Below are 5841 nucleotides of genomic sequence, written 5' to 3' on the forward strand. Positions count from 1 at the left end.
TTCCTCGATCCGCCCCGCGATCCGTCCCACGATCCGCCCCGCTCTAGTGCCGAACGGACGGCACCTCCGCGTTCAGCTCATGTACAGCTCGACGATGATCTCGGCCTTCTTGATCCAGCAAGAAAGACAGAGAAGTATGTGAGTTCTCCGGCAGCGTGACGGCGCTCCGGTGGTGGTGAAGGATCTACTCGTGCAGGGCTCCGCCCAAGCTCCGCAGAAATACGATCTAGAGGTAAAACTATGGTGTCTAGATCTGAGTTGCACGTGGCAAAGTTGTCTCAAATCCTCCCTAAATCACCAGTGTATATAGGAGGGAGGGGGAGGGACTTGCCTTGAGGGCCAAGCCCCCAAGGTGCGCCGGCCAAGAGGAGGAGGAGGAGTCCTACTCCAATCCTAGTCCAACTAGGATTGGAGAGTGGAGTCCTTCCCTTCCTTCCCACCTTTTTTTTTCTTTCTTTGGTTTTTTCTCTATGGCGCATAGGCCTTATTGGGCTGTCCCACCAGCCCACTAAGGGCTAGTGCGCCACCCATAAGTCCTTTGGGCTTCCTCCGGGAGGGTTTCCCCCCTCCCGGTGAACTTCCGAAACCCATTCGTCACTCCCGGTACATTCCCGGTAATGCCCGAAAACTTTCCGGTAACCAAATGAAGTCATCCTATATATAAATGTTCGTCTCCGGACCATTCCGGAAACCCTCGTGATGTCCGTGATCTCATCCGGGACTCCGAACAACATTCGGTAACCACGCATGTAACTCAACTATACTAAAACATCGCCAAACCTTAAGTGTGCAGACCCTGCGGGTTCGAGAACTATGTAGACATGCCCCGAGGTACTCCTCGGTCAATATCCAATAGCGGGACCTGGATGCCCATATTGGATCCTACATATTCTCCAAAGATCTTATTGGTTGAACCTCAGTGTCAAGGATTCATATAATCCCGTATATCATTCCCTTTGTCCTTCGGTATGTTACTTGCCCGAGATTCGATCGTCGGTATCCGCATACCTATTTCAATCTCGTTACTAGCAAGTCTCTTTACTCGTTCCGTAATACAAGATCACGTGACTTACACTTAGTCACATTGCTTGCAAGGCTTGTGTGTGATGTTGTATTACCGAGTGGGCCCCGAGATACCTCTCCGTCACATGGAGTGACAAATCACAGTCTTGACCCATACTAATTCAACGGACACCTTCGGAGATACTTGTAGAACACCTTTATAGTCACCCAATTACGTTGTGACGTTTGATACACACAAGGCATTTCTCCGGTGCCAGTGAGTTATATGATCTCATGGTCATCGGAACAAATACTTGACACGCAGAAAACTATAGCAATAAAACGACACGATCAATATGCTACGTTCATAGTTTGGGTCTAGTCCATCACATGATTCTCCTAATGATGTGATCCAGTTAGCAATTAACAACACTTTGCACATACCCAGAAAACCTTGACTATCCTTGATCAACTGGCTAGCCAACTAGAGGCTTGCTAGGGACATTGTTGTGTCTATGTATCCACACATGTATCTATATTTTCATTCAATACAATTATAGCATGGATAATAAACGATTATCTTTAAACAGGAAATATGATAATAACTTTTATCATTGCCTCTAGGGCATATTTCCAACAGTATGAAGTAAACATCAAATGGACGGGAGATGCGGTGAAACTACTGTGGTCTACTACTACGAAGGGTCTACTATGAGAATGTTGGACGGATCCAAGATAGAAGGGAGATGTTCATCGCATTACGAGGCTGACCTAGAAGAACATGGGATTCGAGGTCTAACCCTAATGGAGGAAGGGTGTTTACCTGAGAGAGGAGGACGATGCCAGGAGATGGATGCGGAAGACCCGCGATGGAGACTGTGCCTTCGACTGGCCTGGAGACGCCCGGACTGCAGTAGCTGGCGGCGGAGCTTCGGGAACGGCGAGAAGGCCGAAGCACAGGCGGGAGGAAGACGAAGCTGACGAGGAAGATGAAGTGGGGGTAAGTGACGGTGCCCCCACTCCCCCCTGTGGTTATTTAAAGGTCATGCGCTGGAAACAAAATGGCAGGCACGGGAATAGAGGCGACATATTGAAAACCCGCAATGATGGCGCCTGGATTTTTGGGATAACAAGGTGGCGATAAAAAAAGATCCGTTAGGAAATTACGACAGCGAATCCCGAAACTGGAGGGAAAAGGTGATGTCATCAATAACTACTTGGCTGCTCAGACAATTCATGAGGGATGGCAGCTTGTCATTTGTCAAAAGATGTAAGTAACACAAGTTGCCCGAAGTGGGCGTGGAAGTTCATTGGAATTAATAAATTCAAGTCAATCTCGGGCCTAATGTTGGGGATATTACTTGCGGTGTAACCCGCCCTAACTGGGCCGGGTCACTAAAGGGGCGACTCATACATGGTTAATGCAAGCCTTAGCCCACGGACCCATGAACCGGATGGTGGTTCATGATTGATGCAGAAGGTAAGCCACCAAGGAGGTTTCCAGTCTTGAAGGGCACGGCGACTTAGAGATATGGAAGGCCATGATCTGTAGCGTGGCTAGGACTCTTGTAAACCCTAGGGCCTCGACCTGTATATAAAGGCGAGTCTCTGGGGCAGATAGGGCAAGTTAGAAATCATCGAGAGCTAGGTCAAGTGAGTTACGCCCTCCTTGTAATTGAATCCATCATCAATCTACACAAAGCAGGACGTAGGCTTTTACCTCCACACGAGGGGGCGAACCTGAGTAAATCTGAGTTTCGCTTTCGCTCACCCCCTTTGAGTCGCCACCAAGGTGCGATGGCTCCTTCACTAAGTCCTTTCACGAGGACTTCTGCCGTGACAGAACCACGACAATATTTTCTGGGTTAATGTGAGGTTCATAATCCTCTTCATCTGGGGAAGGTGGTCTAGCATGTGGCGGCACTTCATAAACAACATCCCAACCATTCAGATTCTTATTAGTTTGGGAGGCCCACGCTAGATAGAAAAGTTGGGTCTCCTGTTGAGCCGTAATATAGACATCGGGAACATCTAAATGGGTGCTTTGATTGATTTCGACTAGCCCTATATGTTCATGAGTCCTTCTAGTCTCCTTCGGCTGAAACCAATAACATTTGAAGACTACGACGTTCGGTGGGTTTTCACCATAGAACCGAAGTTCACAAATTTCTTCAACTCTTCCATAATACTTGGTACCTCCTTCACCGATAGCAGAGACACCACAATTTGTAGATTTCCGGTCAGGCATAGATAGCTCTTTGCCAAAGGTATGAAGGTGATACCCGTTGATGTTGTATTTCTTAAATGAACAGACCTTATAGTCACCATTAGCAGCTTGTCTCAATTCGGCATCCATAGACTCTGAATTAGCCTACAAGTTTAATAAGAAATGATTTTTGCATTAGTCATAAATTAGACCAAGAAATGAAATGGTCCATTATTGATAATTACCGTTTTCTTGAACCAAGATATGAAACCGGGATAGCCGCCTTCATGCTTTTCCAGAAGCTCATACTCTTCGACGGAATCATTTTGGATCACCGCTCCATCTGAGAATTTGGCGACGTAATGATTGTATCAAATATCCGAGAATAAGAGCAGTTCAAAAGGATTAGAAGTTGCGGAAAAATATACTAAGAACTTACTCGATGTACGGCCGCACTTCTGTTAGGTTGTTGAAGATATACAATGAAATGGTCCGCCATTCTTTGACATCCAACGTTATTGGTTTCGAAGCACCGGCTGGTGCGAGCTTCCCTTTGAATAGGATGAGGTTGGATCCACCTTTTTTAGAGTCGCCATCATTGTAGTGAGGCTTCGGATTATGCAAATGATGATTTTTGGCTTCATAGTGTGTTGTCACGAAGTTTGCCACCTCCTCACTATGTGTTTGGCCAGACGATAATGGATGTCTTCACAGCAAGAGGACTCTAAGAATATCTCTCCATCGTCGGAGGAGCAAATCCCACTCTTGATCTATCTTGCCCATTGTCATACTTTGTTGAACCCGAAGTTGTCCGCATGATTACCCTGTAAAAGATAATGTTGGAACAACACATAAGTTCACCATCCGGTATGAAGTCACTTGATACTCTCATGGTCTAAGGAACTAAGCATGTGTTGACTCTCCAAGTTATAGATATAGACTTGTGGCGATAACATCTTTAATATAACATACAAATTGGGTCAATTCAATATGATTGTTCTACAAACATCATACTCTCAATGTTGTAGGCATCCTTAACTAATACCTATGATCAGGAAAACATAATATCATGCAATACTTGAACTAGTCTTAGAGGTAAGACTAGGAATCAGGTTTTACCATTTATTATTCTACATGGCTTATGAGTTTTCCTTTGAATTGCATATTCAAGAACCATATCAGTTATATCATAAAATAAAAACACATAATTATAAACATTAAAAATATACAGATATTATTGCCTCTAGGGCATATTTCCAACATCCTAATCACTCTAATATTAATCTGTAAAGTTACCCCAATGTCACCTCATGTGGCTTTGGAAGTTATAGTAGGTATTCATCATGTAATCTCATCAATTCCAGAAGTTAGTATAACATGAAAATTTCAATCCACAAAGAAATTTGCAATGATCAAAGAAACATCATATAATTCAACTCATCTTCAATGCCAAGTTCACAATCATGTTGGCAATTCATATGATAAAGAAAGAGAGATAGATGGCACATAGTTACTACTTGCAAACCCCTAGCCTCGAGGGTGGACTACTCCCACATCGTCATGGAGCAACAAGGATCCACGAAGAGGTTGAAGACAAAGATTTCCTCCTCCAGTAGAATACTAGCAAATGGCAAAATGGTGAGATACCATCAGAATGCGAAGTGGTGGCGGTCGAATTTTTTGTAGAAAATATGTAGAGGATTTTGGAGGTTATAGAGCTAGTGGGAAAGGGAGGCGGTCAGAGGGTCCATGGTGGTCCCAAACGCATGGGCCCGTCGTGCCCACCTTGGCCCAGTCGTGGTCCATTATGTCTTGAAACACTTCTATTTTTGTAGACTTTGTTGGCCCTTCTAGCGCGGAAGCTTCTAGGACAGCAACAACTTCCATCAATGTCGTCAGGTGTCGGCGGCGTACCGATGACCTACCCCTTGGGGTGGTGCCTTAGTGACTCAGTCTTGTGTTACCTGTGTTGTTCTGTTGTTTCATTGTCTGCTAGGGAGGTATGCGGCCTTGGGGCTGGTGGGTAAGCTAGACCGGTGCCTCCACACATCGCATGTGCGTTGTGGGAGCTCAACTCTGGTCACTCGGGTGGCACGACCGTTGACTCATCTTGTACGTGGCATCGGAGTGAATGTGTAACACACATACCCTTTGTGTTGCAGGATGTCAAGTTTGGTCGCACATGTGGTGTAGTAGCCGTCTCGTATGGAACGTGAGGCCGATGTGTATTTGTAGGACGGAGTGGCGGCTCTGGAACATATTATATGGCAGTGACGGACCTAGAGAGTATTTTAAGTGGAGGTAAACTATTTGAGTGAGGGCGTGTTCTTTAAAACGTTAAAGAATTTAAGCATATTTTTCAAAAATCACAAGCAAATATTGCTGGAAATTCAAATTTTGAGTGGGGGCTTAGGCCCCCACTCACCTCAACATAGGTCCGCCCCTATTATATGGTACCAACTTTGTCCACTTGGGTACTAGAGTCATCGGCTCGCTTAGGACGCAACCTTGGGGATTGGTGCCTATGTGTGACTCAATTTTATCGAATGAATGAACAGATGATTTTTGGTCTCCTTTGAAAAAAATGGCATTAGCTTTTTTCTTTAAGAAAGCGTATAAACTTTGCATGTTGA

This window comes from Hordeum vulgare, chromosome 3H (genome assembly GCF_904849725.1).
Source record: "Hordeum vulgare subsp. vulgare chromosome 3H, MorexV3_pseudomolecules_assembly, whole genome shotgun sequence".
Taxonomy (NCBI): domain Eukaryota; kingdom Viridiplantae; phylum Streptophyta; class Magnoliopsida; order Poales; family Poaceae; genus Hordeum; species Hordeum vulgare.